Source organism: Bos taurus, chromosome X (assembly GCF_002263795.3).
Source record: "Bos taurus isolate L1 Dominette 01449 registration number 42190680 breed Hereford chromosome X, ARS-UCD2.0, whole genome shotgun sequence".
Classification (NCBI taxonomy): Eukaryota; Metazoa; Chordata; class Mammalia; order Artiodactyla; family Bovidae; genus Bos; species Bos taurus.
In genome coordinates this window covers 9,551,737-9,567,779 of record NC_037357.1, presented here as the reverse complement: position 1 = coordinate 9,567,779, position 16,043 = coordinate 9,551,737, and the positions used below count along the sequence as shown (strand labels likewise).

The following is a 16,043-nucleotide window of genomic DNA, read 5'->3' as shown; positions in this document are numbered from 1 at the left end:
TAATCTTAATATAAACAATTAGAATTCAGTGCAAGGGAAATATTTTAAGGGTAATTTAACACAGAATAGAGAAAAATTTAACAATATATTTCTGTTAATCATGGAATAAAACATGTTTAAGAAAATATAAAATAGCACTAGACTAAGTAAGAAGGGAACACTGGTCCTAGACATTTAACAAAATACTTGGGACTGCTTTGTTGTTAAGAAAGCAGAAGAATCAGTGTTTACACAGAGCTCTGGGACAATAGGTCTTGAAATCTCAAGTGTTTTCCGTAGACTCTCCAAGTCTCATGGACTGGCTTCTTTTTACTGGAGATTTCAGTATTACACAGTTTTGGTTATACTTCATAAAACCATCTTCATGAAGAAAAAACTTCATCTGTTCAGTCAGTCATTCATTCATCAAACTTTGTAAATGCCTGTTTATCCAGTAATACAGAGATATTTAAAAAAAAAAAACTTACCATATAATGGGGGAGACAGACATTTGAATTGACTTTTAAATAATAGGGAAGAATTTTTTTAGAGAATACAGAGACCCACAGTCCACATGGCTAAAGGATTGTGAAAGGGTACAAGTCTAAATTAGCAATGGGGAATACTAACCCAGAAAAATAGAATATTGTTTTATTTCCTGTCTGGGTTTGGGGAACAGAGGTCAGGGATAATGTCTTATTTCCTTCTGTGTGCCTGACACACAGAGGAGGCTTAGTACATATTTGTTGAATGACTGAGAGTGTTAGTATTTTCCTGCATGGAAAGAAAATCCTGGAGAATTGTGGTTTTTATGATTTTTATCCAAAATCACATAGTGTACTGCACTGTAGCAGAATCTACTGAATTAGATGAGGGGCTTTAAAGTGAGGGGGGCAGGTCACCAACTTTGAGTTTTAGAAAGATGGCAGCCAGTATGAAGGATGGATTGAAGTCCATGAAGAGTACATTAAGGGACTGTGTTGCAGTTATGAGGGTGTGAACCATGGCAGGGACAGCAAAGATGGAAAGGAGAGGGAAATTTTTGAAAATTACTCGTAAGGTAACAGCATTTGGGACATGGAAATCGATTACCTTTAAAGGCTAAGGAAAAGGGAGAAATGACACTAAGGCTTTTGGCTTGGAAAATTGTGTAATGCTGTTAAGCAATACAGGGAACATAGAAGAAGAAAAAGCCAGTTTTGATGGGGATAATCAGGTTGTTTGAACTTACTTAATATGAGACACTATCTAGACTTCCTGATAGAGATGATTTGTCACATATGGAAATTGCAGATCTGAAGATCAGGTCTGGAAAAAGATTTGTGTGTCATCAGTCAATGTAGTAGTTGAAATCATAGGAAGGTGAGTTCACCTAGAGAGTATATGTAGAGTAAGAAGAGAAGTAAGGATGAAATCTCCAGACACACTGAACTTAAAACGGTGGTGAAATACGAGGAATGTTCAAGAGAGAACAAGTCAAGAAAGAATAAAGTCAGAGAGGTAGAAGGCGAACCAGGAAATAATGAAATAAAAGCTTAGGGAGGAAAGGGTTTTATAAGTGCCATCTGAGCAAAGACTTGGGAAACTGATTCAGTAAAGGAAATTCAAATGGCTAGTAAGCATGAAAAAAGCTCAATCTCCAATAATCAAAATAAATGCAGATTAGAAAAAATAAATACAAAGAGTTTTGTTTTGTAAGATGACACTTGGTGTAATTGCTCAAGTCCCAAACTTCAGAGTTTTCTTGATTCTTCTTTTTTCACACCTGACATTACTATACCTTCAAGCCATATCCTTTGAATCATTTTCCTCTCATTTTAGTCTAAGCCACTGTCTCTCACCTACACTACTGAAATAGCCTTCCAATTTATGCCCTTATATACATTTTTGACCCTACATAGTTTTCCACACAGCAACTAGGTTGATCCTTTGAAAAAATAAATAAGATCTTGTGATTTCCCCACTTTCTACCCTCTGATGGCTGGCTTGTTATCACACATAAAATAAAATTTTACAAATCTTTACCATGTCCTACACAGTCCTGCAGGATTAGTGTGTGTATGTATATATATATATATATCTAGTATATATATTAGTGTATATATATATTTAGTATATTTATATATCTTTATATATCTGATTTCATATCCTTCTATTCTGCCCGCCAAATTTTGCTCATAACATTCTAGCCACCCTACCTTCCATTCTGTTCCTTAAACATGCCATGCACTTTTGTCTCCCAGGGCCTTTGCACTTGCTATTCCCTCTGCCCAAAATGAATTTTCTTACTTTGAACAAGTTTTCCTTCATCATAGAGATATTCCATGGCCATCCTATGTAATGAGTCCTCTCTATGCCTTTATCTGCCTCTGTTTTTCCCTCATACTGCTCATCACTATTTGGTATCACTCTGTATGTTTATTTATATTTATCAAATCTACTAATATATAAGATCCCTGAGGGCATGGACTTGGTGTCTGTTTTGCATTCATGTCACCTAGCACAGAGCCTGGTACATAGTAGATGTTTAATAGGAATTGGTTGAATAAATGCATGAATAATAAGGACATGCTGAAATGTTAGTTGGTATGGATTTGGCAGCTTGCAGCCAAAAGCCTTAAAAATGCTCATACCATTTGACCCAGTAGTTCTACCTCGGGATTTGTCCTGAAGAAATAGTGTAGAAAAGCAGCAAAAGCTTTATTTGGCAAAGATTTTCACCAAGCATTATTTGTAAGAGTGAAAAAAATGAAGAAACTTAAATATTCAGCAAGGGAATTGCTAAGTGATTTATGATAAGTTTAGACAGTGTAATATTTTATGATAAAAGGAGAATATTTAATGTTACACTATCAAATAATGAAGCAGAATACACAGTTATATATACCCAATATGTAAGAAAGAAAAAATGACTGGAAAAAGATTAATACCGCAAATAATTATCTCTGTTTAGAGGAGGTAGGTAATAGGTGATGTTTTTCCTTTCTGTATTTTTGAGATTTTCTAAAATAAGTCTATATAATTTTCATTACAGAAAAAAATACGTTTATGAAACAAAGAGGAAGCAAAAACACAAATATAAATTGTGTTTCCACATTAGAAGTGAAGTTTAGGTAATAAATAATGAGAATAAACCTATTGTCCTTGAGGACTATACCAATTGTAATTGGGGCCAACTTTTGTATGGCTGCTTTATTTTGAAGAGTTCTACAGCCAGGGAAAATAATTGAGATCCACTGATCCAATCTAGTCTTCATTCACTGGAGAATCAAGGAGGGTTGAGTTTATCATGTTAGGATTTAAACAGGGTGTTCGAGGGAGATTAGGCAAGTTAAGCCTTCTTCATATTGCTGTGGAAAGCACTAGCAATTCACTTCATGTAAAACAGAAGTGATTACTCACTATATTTCTTCATGTCATGTAGTAAAAACAATTAAGTGTAGTTAGACTATAGATTACTTGGCTATTCAGCCTCAGTCACCTCTAATGGAAAAGAAGAAAAATAGCATTGACAAGTTTTGGCAGGTCTCATCATTAGAGATTCCCATATTGCCAGAAAAAAAGAAGCTGAAGCCAATAATGTAAACCTAGAAGTTCTCCTGGCCCCCAGGAAGAAAGTGACAATACAGAGTGCTGCAGCATTAATTGTTTGAGAACACTGATCATTGTAATGGGGAAACTGTCTCTGTTATTAACACAATTATTTTCTACAAGGGCTTTGAGTAAATGTCCCATTAGAAAAAAAGCATTAGGGTTTTCAAAGCATGTGTAGCAATTGTAAAAGATATTCTCATCAGTATAATAATGTGTGACTGATATGCATCCCAAAGTCCTTTGAAAGTATAGTGTTAATATAGGTGTTTTGGTGTTTTAGTTATAGTTTGTAATTGAGTAATTATTGAAAAACAAATTTAAAAAGCCCCATTTTCTAAATGAGTAGGGGTTATACTTTTTAAATGCATCTGAGAAAGAGATCTAGCCATATACACATATAAGCATGTTCAAATTAATACATATGAGTACAAGGGATCTTCCCAGCCCAGGGATTGAACCCAGGTCTTCTCCTGCATTGCAGGCGGATTCTTTACCAGCTGAGCCACCAGGGAAGTCCTTTTTTTTGAACCAGATTTTTAGACCTTTCTTCTGCTCACCTCCAATTTATGCATTTTATATACTTAGTCAATCTCAGATGGTAGTTTCATTTTAAGAAGCTGAGAACTGAAGGATGTAGAATATTATTCTCTAGGTGGGCCCAAACAAGAGGCAGTGGCACTAATGAAAGCTTAGGTTAGATGATCTCTTAATGAGCTTTTCAGATCTGGATTTAGTGCTCTTCTTATAGGCTCTAGCCTACCTCCAAAACCAATCGTTCTGTAAGACGCATTTCTAACACTTGTGGCTCCTGCTGTTTTTGCCTCTGTTATGCATCATCTGGTTGTGTTCAGTGATGGCCCTGTCAAACATTCTTTTTTTTTTTTTTTTTCCCTCTAAGGGTAGCTAGCCTTCATGCAGTATTAAGACAGTCAGCAGTTTTTTTTTTTTTTTTTTTTTTTTTGTGGTAATGAATTATTAAGTCGAACAAAGAGGTAAAAGGTAAGGTAAGTGGTACATGTTGGGAACTGGTAAGTGATGGCAAGTGACTTGGGGTATCTTACATAGATTGTGTGAACTGGCCTTCGCTAATCATAAGGGGGAAGATAGGCTCGTAAAGGCTCAGTCAGAAGGCAATTAATAAGTGAGCAGAGAAGAGCTATCTGATTTTAAAGCCCTCTTGCTTCCCAGTCCTCTGTGTATCTCACCCAGGCGAAATGCTGCATATAGGACAGTCCGATTTTTAAAGCAATTTTGCTAGCTGCCTTGCAGAATCAGCCTGATGAGTATGAAGCCAATTTCTACAGACTGGCTCTGGTATATGTGGCAGAAGAGCCAGAAATACTTTTTGTAGTCTAGATCTAAGTACTTTCTGAAATGTCTTTCCTTAAAAGATTCTAACTTTGCACTATTATGGAACTACATGAACACTTGAGCAGAAGCATGTCTTTTTTGAGCAACATGAACAGTGATGAAAAATGCACATTGGGCAATTAGACTGCAGCCAATCAAGAGCAACACTCTAGTCTATTACAAATGATTTATATATATAGTGTATTGGATATGGAGATCATTACTAATAATATTATACTCTATTATCATTGCAAGGTCACCTTGGTGATCTTTGTCAAAGGTGACAATGATGTTATTGACCTACATTTTTTTAAAAAATTGCTTTTAGATATTGTCTTCTGTCTTGATTTACTGTGTAGAAAATTTAAGTTGTTTGCCCTTATTACTGAGACTTTTGCCTCAAATATTAAAAAAGATGGGTTTGGGAATTACTTAATTGATAAATTGGGGCCATCAGGTTAATGAAGTGCCAATCATAAAGTACTAAAATGTTAATATTTTCCTCTTTTTTTTGCTTTAATTTACCACAATGCATTTTCTAAAATGGATTTTTGAAGGATTTAAAACATATAGCTTTTTATTATATGGGTGATATAAGTTCATTTTAGAAAAATTAGAAATAATATGTTTTTTTAATTTATCAATATATTATTAATATATGTCTATGTCAGTAAAGTATATTATATATGTATACACACAGAGATGAAGATACAGAGAGAGTCAGAGACACAGCTGAAAAAGCAATCAAAAATGTAAAAAAAAATGTAATTATCCTCTTCCTCAATTCTTCCAGAGTATGATTTAAAAGCAGCAAATTAAAGCCATAGGTAGAGATGATATGGAATGATAATTAATATCCTAACAGTTCTCATATCATATTTAATGGCTTCTTAGTAAAACATATAGTTATTCCTTGATATATTTCACCAAACTCCGATTATTGGGCATTAGGTAATTTCCAATATTTATATTAAAAAATCATGAAAAAATTCTTATATATACTTCTTTGTATACACATCTCTGATAATTGCCTTATAAATATATAAACATGGAGTAAATGGATTGAAGGGAGTACATATTTTTTAGGCTTTTGGTACCTATTGCCAAGTTGCCCTCCAAAAATACTGTACCAGTTTACATTACTACTGAAGGAGAAGTATCATATGACATCCTTATATGTGAAATTTAAAAAGAAATGATACAAATGAACTTACAGAACAGAAAGAAACTCACAGACTTAGAGAATGAACTTACGGTTGCTGAGGGGAGTTAAGGATTGGATAGTTAAGGAGTTTGAGATGGACATGTGCTATATTTAAAATGGATAACCACAAGGACCTACTATATAACACAGGGAACTCTGCTCAATGTTATATGGCAGCCTGGATGGGAGGGGAGTTTGGGGGAGAATGGATACAGGTATATGTGTGGCTGAGTCCCTTCACTGTCCACCTGAAACTATCACAACATTGTTAATTGGCTATAACCCAACACAAAATAAAACGCTGAAACAAAGATACAGTTCTTATGTTAAACATATATGTGACTTCATACAAGGCCCTACATCAATTAGAGGGAGAAGTCTGTCAAGTGGAGTAAATTAATGGGGTTCATCACAGGGTACACTTCCTGCCCTATTCCCCAGTACCAAGTGTGCACATTTGTGGGCTTCCCAGATGGCGCTAGTTGTAAAGAATCTGCTTGCAATGCAGGAGACACAAGAGATGCAGGTTCAGTCCTGGGTGGGGAAGATCCCCTGAAGAAGGAAATGGCAACCCACTCCAGTATTCTTGGCTGGGAAATCCCATGGACAGAGGAGTCTAGTAGGTGACACAGTCCACAGGGTTGCAGAGTTAGACATGACTTAGCACACATGCTCACAAGTGTGCACATGGAGACATATACTCTATCTTATAACTTGCATAAAGAAAGTTGTGTGGAACTTGGGAAACCAAAGTGAGGGGACACGGGTGCTAGTCCTGGCTCTGCCACCTACCACATTATGTGACTTTACGCAGGCAATTTCACCTCTCCGGGCCTCACTTTCCTAATCTTATAACAAGGTTGTTCTGAGAATTAAATGAAATGTGTGTATGAAAGTTTTATGTAGATTGTAAAGGACTATCTTAATATAAGAAATTGTGATTGCTATAAATTGTCTACATTGGTGAAAAGATCTTGAAATTGTGGGTATTTCATCTCAAAATAAGTGGTATATTGAGTGAAAATTAAATAGTATTAATTTGGGAGAGTCTTTGTGGGTGAGAATTCCATAGCCCTTCATGTATACTCATTCATAATTAAGAAATTATTAGAAGCATAGTTAATATAATTATTTGGTGTTTCAAGCAGATCTTTTAAAAAACTGACCCCTTTATCCTTTGTGAATTACAAAATGAAGCCTTTTATTCACAACTCCCATGCCCACTCCCACCCCCACCCTACACGTCTCTCTCCTTTCCCTCATGTAAGGACTACTTTGGACCTGCTTGTACATATGTTTGAAGGATAATTTGGCCTAATTTGTTTACAGGAATTACAAGGGTGACCTTTATTCAGCTGTCTCCTTTTCGATTCTCATAACTTCTGGATCTATCAAGGTATGTACATTCTTCACTGAAACTTACTTTGGAAATTGAACACACACATATATGATGTGAAAAGAACAGAATGTTCCACCTTAATAATGTTATATTTATTGAGTACTATGTAAATGAAATGCATTGTTTTAAACTTAAAATTTGGCTATTGTATAGATAATCTTGTGTCCATAATTGTTTGAGTCTTTGCAAATCCAAATGTACAGGCTGCCCTCTGTGTTTGAATGATTCTGTGACCTTTTCCACACACAACTGCTAAAACCAAGAGACTCCTTAACTAATGGGGGCATCTGCAGAGTACAAGGGAATAACAGTGGCCATTGAGGATGTATACTAAACCATTTAGTAGTTACCGCTGACTGCAAATAAATATGGTCTTTCTCCATAATAATGGCAAAAATATTTCCATACAGATAATACTGCTTTAATGACAAAATAAACAGTTGCCTCCTGAAATGAATGTTTTAATTTTTTAGGAAAGTTCAAAGTAAAATGTCTGTATTGTCATAAGTATTGCATTAATTTATTTACTCTTCCATCTTTCCTTCTTTTCATCTATCCATCTGTGAATCCATACTGGTTAGAAGTCATTGTGACTTTTCATTTGGTAAATATGCCAACATAGATAGAATTCACCTGGAATATTGAGAAAAAGTGATTGCTTCTATATGCCGTCCTGTGTTAGATGGAATATGTGAGAAAATGTGGCAAGATGAGAGAGATTTTCAGATTAATCAAATCTTTGGTTACTTAAAAGATTTCCGTCTTAATTCTTATTAAAAAGAATGGGCTTCATTCTTATTAAAATGTTAAGTTTTTAGTAAGTACGAAATAGGAAGCAGTGACTTTTTTGCTTCAATACCTGTATCTGGCAGTGCTATGCATCGTGATTCAAATATTAATTCTCACCCCACATATAAAAAAATCAAAAGAATGATCTGTATTTGTGATATTTTTGGAATCACTTCATGCTTTCTTTAAAGAACATTAAATAATGAAATTACATAAAAATGAAATCTTTAAAATCTTGGAATTTGCATTGTCCTTCAAAAAACACAGTAGAAGTGCATTAAGAGTTTTTTAATTGGGTTTCAGTTAATTGAAATTAGTCTGTTATGGGAATTTAAAATAGATTTGTCAGTTTTAACTACGCACATAGTTCTATTTGCCATTCTTCTCGAGGTACTGTCTTTAAGGAAATACCATTGCCAAAAAACTCATTTCACTATGGGAAAAAAAAAGTAAGATCAGAAAATAAAATGACATTAAAAGAGAAACTTACTGGGAAGGAAGATGTGTCATTCAATCCAGAAAATAATTTTCTTAATTTGGGAATTGTGAGTCTGCTAGTTGTGTAATATTAACTGAAAGGTATTTTTTTCCTATTAAAAAGGTTTAAACGTGTGAAAAATTATAGTCTTGCAAAGCTAATGTGAATGAATAGATCCAAACGGAGGAAAAATGCCTAGCAGGCCAAAAGAACGCACACTTAAGAAAATAATTGACACTAAATATTTAAAAGGTTCAGAGAGCAGCTGCTTTTCCTTCCTTAGAGAGACAACATAGTATAGTAGAAAAGCTCTTGCCTGTCAATCAGAAAACATAGGATCTATTCCCAGTCTTATAAGAGTGATATGGTCCTCCTAGGTCACCTATCTGCTCTGAGTCTTGGTTTTATCACATCTATAACAAAACCTTTTTCATGCTAAAGCAGTTGATGACTTTTATAAAATTAAGGGCTCTTCTCAAGTATGCAAAATGGAGTCAAGATTAGCCATTAACTTGAAATATACACACCAGTTGTTAAAAAGATTGCTGCTTGTTTAAGTGCTTTAGTGCATTGGTAATAGGGCATTTATTTACTTTTTATCTAAAAGCAATTGTGTATGCTAACAGCACTAGCCACTTCCCCCTACCCCCAACCATGCACACCAGTATTGGTGTTATACTAAATTGATTCAAGTAGAAGTTCAGTTAGTTAGTAGTCTCTTTTTCCTTTTTGATAAAATGCTTAACTTTGGGATGTTGTTGTGCTTTTCCTCTATCTCTTGAAGTTCAGCAGAACTGTATGTTTTCTCCCTCTTACAAGGTGGCCATTCAAAGTTAAGTATCTCTCTGAAACTTGGAACCAGTCAAGTGTATAACCTGATGACTTCAGACTCCAGTGTTTTGATCTGGCACCCTTCATGAGCATTGAGTTCATATTAAAGCACTTAAAATATATGCTCCATCATCTACATATCACAGCAGTAACACCCTGGGCACAGGACAGTGCCTGGGAGTAAATAACCACTTGGAGTTAATGATCTGAGGGGCAGCTGAAGGACCATTGACTCTTCCTAGTCAGTCCTTCATCCCTGCTGCTGCTGCTGCTGCTGCTAAGTCGCTTCAGTCGTTTCTGACTGTATGCGACCCCATAGATGGCAGCCCACCAGGCTCCACTGTCCCTGGGATTCTCCAGGCAAGAAAACTTCATCCCTATAAAATGCCTATTCTGAGATGCCAATCCTTCAATAATTTTTCTGTCTCAGATCAGATTAAGGAGTAGCCATAAATAATAGCATTTAATATATAATAATGAGATATGGTAATGCAATAAAATGTCAACAATTCTAATACTATATAAAAATGTCTATTCTGATCAAACCAAGATAAGTAGTGGTAGATGAACTTCATCAGTCACAGTGTTTTAGAAGTGACTTTCCTCTTATTGATTTGAATGAAATATAAGTAAGAATTCCTATGGTTTAGGGGAACAGTTCCCTTTCTTTTGCTCCTTATTCCACTGATGAATGATCCATTTTAGAAATAATTTTAAAATACCTCTGATATCTATTTTAAATACATTTTTAAAAATTATATATGTTCAGCTTTCTTCTCCCTTTTTAGCACTAGATTCCGTTTTCAAGATATGTACAACTCTAAAATATGTAACAAATGCAACTCTATGATTTCTTTCCCAGAGGAAGCATTTTTCACTTATTTATTACTGTGATAAGCTGTACATTTTTACAATGTGCCAGGCATGGTGCTAGTTGCTGGGGAAACAAAAATCAATGAGGGATTGATTTTTGAGTTTGTGATGGTCCCCAATTACAAACTATTGGTAGAGACGTGAGGACTGACCTATATAGAAAGAGGTAAAATAATCAAGTATTGTATATGTGGATTGCATATGAATTTATTTGCTCATGGCATTCATATTCTTTTTCTAAATTTAAAGAGCTTCACATATCAGAAACCTAATCAAATAGGGCAATGAGATATATAATCTCAAATAGCCCCAACTCAAAAAATCTGTAAGAATCACTGGTCCTGGTAGGCAGAAAACCCCCAAAGATGTCCATGTTCTAATCCCTGGAACCTGTGAATATGTTGCATCACATGGCAAAGGGAATGAAGATTGCAGCTGGGTAAGGTTGTTATTCAGCTCAGCTTATAGTAAAGGAGATATCCTGGTTAACTGGTAAACTCAATGTAATAGCAAGGATCCTTAAAAGTGGAAGAGGGAGGAGGCAGAAGAGAGAGAACCAGAGAAATGGCAGCATGAGAAGACAGTGGCCATGAGCCAAAGAATGGGGCGAAGCCTCTAGAAACTGAAAAGGATAAGGAAAAGGGTTATCTACAAGAGACTCGAGAAAGGAATGTAGCTGTGCTGACACCTTGATTTTAGCCCATCAAGACCCATTTCAGACTTCTGACTTAGAGAACTGTAAGATGAACCTGTGTTGTTTTATGCCACCAAGTCTGCGGTGGTTTATTACAACGGCAATAGAAAACTAGTGTATTGAGATTTTCCCAGTACAGAAAATCTGGGGAGAATTCTCTAGTTGTTAGCAATTGCTGTGGCTAAAAGGTATGGTTCATGCTGATCTTGGTACACGAAGATATTTGTCTAGTGATTATTTTTCCTAGATATCCATATCAGGCCCCTCTTTTGTTGAAGTACAATCACTTATGAGATCCCTGAGACACCTGACAATTCTCTGCTGCTCCCACCATGAGTCTCAGGGAGAATATAGCCCTCTTTCCCTCTCCTTCTATAGAACACTGATGCCTCTTCCTCCCATCCCCTTATCTGTCATCCTCCTGCCTTGAAGTCTAGGATGCAAGACTTTGTGGATAGGTGACGAGTAGAAAATTCTTTCTTTCATGGGGTACCTACAGCAGTGAGAAAGATATAGGCACTACTATTTTAATAAATTATCCTAGTAGGGGCTTTATGACAAGCATAAAGTTGGAAATTGAATGTAGTATGGAATAGGAGTCTCAAGCTAGTGGCCTACTGCTCAGGATCAGTCTTCAGACATATTTTGTTTGCAACTTGGGACTCTTCTCCTCTCCTCTCCCCTTCCTTTTTAAAATGTTTATAGCTTGAGTGCTCTGTTCAATTCCATAGTGTCTGTCATCCACTGTTGTCTTATTCCTTGCTTACTTGACTTGTGTGATATGATCCTGGTCCCTGTGCTGTAGTAGTTAAGAGCAAATACTTTGGAGTTTAAATGGTGAGATGATCCAATTCTGCCATATATTGGCTGTACACCTTGGGTAAGTAGAATAAGAATAATCTTTCTAACTTCAGTCTTCTCTCTTCTAAAATGAAATAATAATTAGACTTAATACCTCATAGACTTGTGAAGTTTAAAATAGCCTGCACGTGACACATAAAGCACTCTACATGGTGGCTGGTATACAAAATTGTACATCCTTTATAAATATTATCACTGCAACAACCACGCTTAGGGCACAAAGCAGGAGGGTTAATCAAGTCCAGCTAGCACAAGGATAAGAAGCAGGCATCTGAAAAGTTTTAATGAAGAAAGTAATGCTAGTACTGTTGCTTCCTGACCTGCATACAGATTTCTCAAGAGGCAGGTCAGGTGGTCTGGTATTCCCATCTCTTTCAGAATTTTCCACACTTTATTGTGATCCACACAGTCAAAGGCTTTGGCATAGTCAATAAAGCAGAAATAGATGTTTTTCTGGAACTCTCTTGCTTTTTCCATGATCCAGCAGATGTTGGCAATTTGATCTCTGATTCCTCTGACTTTTCTAAAACCAGCTTAAACATCAGGAAGTTCACGGTTCACATATTGCTGAAGCCTGGCTTAGAGAATTTTGAGCATTACTTTACTAGCATGTGAGATGAGTACAATTGTGTGGTAGTTTGAGCATTCTTTGGCATTGCCTTTCTTTGGGATTGGAATGAAAACGGACCTTTTCCAGTCCTGTGGCCACTGCTGAGTTTTCCAAATTTGCTGGCATATTGAGTGCAGCACTTTCACAGCATCATGTTTCAGGATTTGAAATAGCTCAACTGGAATTCATCACCTCCACTAGTTTTGTTCGTAGTGATGCTTCCTAAGGCCCACTTGACTTCACATTCCAGGATGTCTGGCTCTAGATGAGTGATCACACCATCGTGATTATCTGGGTCGTGAAGATCTTTTTTGTACAGTTAGAATTGGACATGGAACAACACACTGGTTCCAAATAGGAAAAGGAGTACATTAAGGCTGTATATTGTCTCCCTGCTTATTTAACTTATATGCAGAGTACATCATGAGAAACGCTGGACTGGAAGAAACACAAGCTGGAATCAAGATTGCTGGGAGAAATATCAGTAACCTCAGATATGCAGATGACACCAGCCTTATGGCAGAAAGTGAAGAGGAACTCAAAAGCCTCTTGATGAAAGTGAAAGAGGAGAGTGAAAAAGTTGGCTTAAAGCTCAACATTCAGAAACGAAGATCATGGCATCCAGTCCCATCACTTCACGGGAAATAGATGGGGAAATAGTGGAAACAGTGTCAGACTTTATTTTTTGTGGCTTCAAAATCACTGCAGATGGTGATTGCAGCCATGAAATTAAAAGACGCTTACTCCTTGGAAGGAAAGTTATGACCAACCTAGATAGCATGTTGAAAAGCAGAGACATTACTTTGTCAAAAAAGGTCCGTCTAGTCAAGGCTATGGTTTTTCCAGTGGTCATGTATGGATGTGGGAGTTGGACTGTGAAGAAGGTTGAGTGCCGAAGAATTGATGCTTTTGAACTGTGGTGTTGGAGAAGACCCTTGAGAGTCCCTTGAACTGCAAGGAGATCCAACCAGTCCATTCTGAAGGAGATCAGCCCTGGGATTTCTTTGGAAGGAATATTGCTAAAGCTGAAACTCTAGTACTTTGGCCACCTCATTGGAAAAGACTCTGATGCTGGGAGGGATTGGGGGCAGGAGGAGAAGAGGACGACAGAGGATGAGATGGCTGGATGGCATCACTGACTCGATGGGCGTGAGTCTGAGTGAACTCCGGGAGTTGGTGATGGACAGGGAGGCCTGGCGTGCTGTGATTCATGGGGTCTCAAAGAGTCGGACACGACTGAGTGACTGAACTGAACTGAACTGCATGCTAGTACTAGAGATAGTCTGTAAATATACACTGGTAAGGTAGGTAGGGATTAGCAATTTGATTTCATCTGATGAACAAATGGTGGGGATGGGCAGACGTTCTATGCAAAAGAAGCAGTGACACAAAAACATGAAATAGCCTGGTCTCTTAGAGGAACAGCAATCATCCTCTTCAGCAAAAGGGTGATGTAGAAGGCAGACATGAGAGAACATGAGGCTGCAGAGGTAGGCTAGGGACAGATGAAGAGGGACTTATGTGGTGTAAGAACATCTCCTTTTTCCAGGAAGCCAGTGGTTTTCTAACTCTACTTATGAACTTTGAATTTTGTTGTACTATGCACTGAGCTTTTATCTTGTCTGATAGGCAACCCTTAAAACCAGTTTACCTAGGAACATGGCTTAAAAGCTGCTTCTATAGTCATAGAGGAACGAGGGAAGGACTTTAATAACCATATTTGTGATATAGAGGGTTCACCCAGGTGATAGTATGAAGAATGGATTGGAGGGGGCAGAACTTCTGATGGCCAGGAAATCATTTAGGAAACTGTTAAAATAGGTCAGATGAGAGATGACAAGGGCCAGATGGCTACTACCAGTGGGAACAATGATAAAGGGATAGGTTGAAAACAGTGGTTCTCAAACTTGAAGGTGTGTTGTAGGGCTTGTTAAATTACAAATTGCTAGACCCTACTCTTGAGTTTCTGCTTCAGTTAGTATGAGGTAGGGCCCAATAATTTGCATTTCTAGCAAGTTCTCAGAGGATGCTGATGCCATGGGTCCAGGGACTACAGTTTGAGGATCTTGAGATTTGAGATGTGCTAACTTTGTAGAACTGATAGGCATGAATCACTCACTAGATATGGGGAGTAAGGGGAAAGTTTCTGACTTGGGAGACTGAATGGAAGGTAATACCATTCACTGTTACTGAGATCAAGTTTAGGCTGAGTTGAAAAATTTTTTTCATGACCCAAGGGAGGGTCTTTAACTAGGATTTGTAGTCAGGTCCTGGGCCTGCTTTTAGATATCTTGACCCTGTACTTTTGCACTGTTTTTTTCCAACCATACCCCACCCACCCTAATCCCATTTATCTGCCTTGGTGATGGAAGGGAAAGTAGGAGTCTAGGTGAGGGAGGTTGAGTTCCATTTTATACCTACTTGTTTTTGAAGACTATGGAACATCCAAATGAGAGAATCTCAAAAAATTGAAAGCTTTAGGGTTTTTTAGTGTTTTTTTTTTTAATTTAAAATAAGTCTATCTCCTTATATCAGTTTGGTCATCATCTTTCTTTGTATAAAATCAAAATAGTCAAGATACAGGTCCAGATGTAGTTACATTGAACTTTCATCTAGTGACTTCCTGTATATTTGCAGTCAATCCTGTAAGGATTTCTTAGTTTTAAATTTGCTCATAGCTGACAGTTATCCTTTTTATAGTATAGATCAGTGAATCCAAAGCATGTTCATTTTTAAATTCCCCTTGAACACTCCTATGACCTGCCTTTCTCTAAATTGCCGCTTCACCAAAAAGAAAAATCAAAGTATAGCAGAATATCCATGCTGTTAAGTAGGGGAGAGTAAGAGAGTATCATGTAGGTTGCTCTTTTTTCTTCTTTTCTTTTTTTTTTTTTTTTTGTGTGGCCTATTTCAGTAATGGTCAGATTTTTCACCAAAGCTACAAGCTATCTCTGTAAGTTTGAGAGTAGGCAAAGAAAAGGTATTGCAACAGAATGAAGTACCTACATTCAATGGTGAGATGAGGAATAAAATAGAGCCTATGAGACCTTAGAGAAGCAGATACTAAGCAAGAAGAAATAAACTGACTTGATTTTGTTGCAAGGGGGCAGTTGTACAAGTTGATCTTTTGTGGCATAGAATATATCCTTACAAAGACAGACAGACAGATAGATAGAGATATATAGATGTATAGATTCTCAATTTACTTGTTAGCTTAGAGTTCCATGAAACTGTAGACTTACCTTAATATGGAGGCAGAAATACTTGGTTTGTAGATTCAATTCATTTTCTTGCAGCATTTAGTGCCAGTCTTTTAAGGATAATGGAAGCATTGTGTGGTTGGTACTTATTCCTCTACTCCAGGGAACACACACACACACA

At 36.8% G+C, this 16,043-nt stretch overlaps 1 protein-coding gene across 1 annotated transcript in view; it reads left to right on the top strand.

Annotated features, from left to right (window-relative positions):
* TENM1 (teneurin transmembrane protein 1) overlaps positions 1–16,043 on the top strand; it is a 916,085-nt gene that overhangs the window by 8,551 nt on the left and 891,491 nt on the right. The window contains exon 2 of the mRNA XM_005227449.5: positions 7,457–7,523. The gene's annotated coding sequence lies outside the window, so the exon portion shown is untranslated. The remainder of the gene's footprint in view (positions 1–7,456; positions 7,524–16,043) is intronic.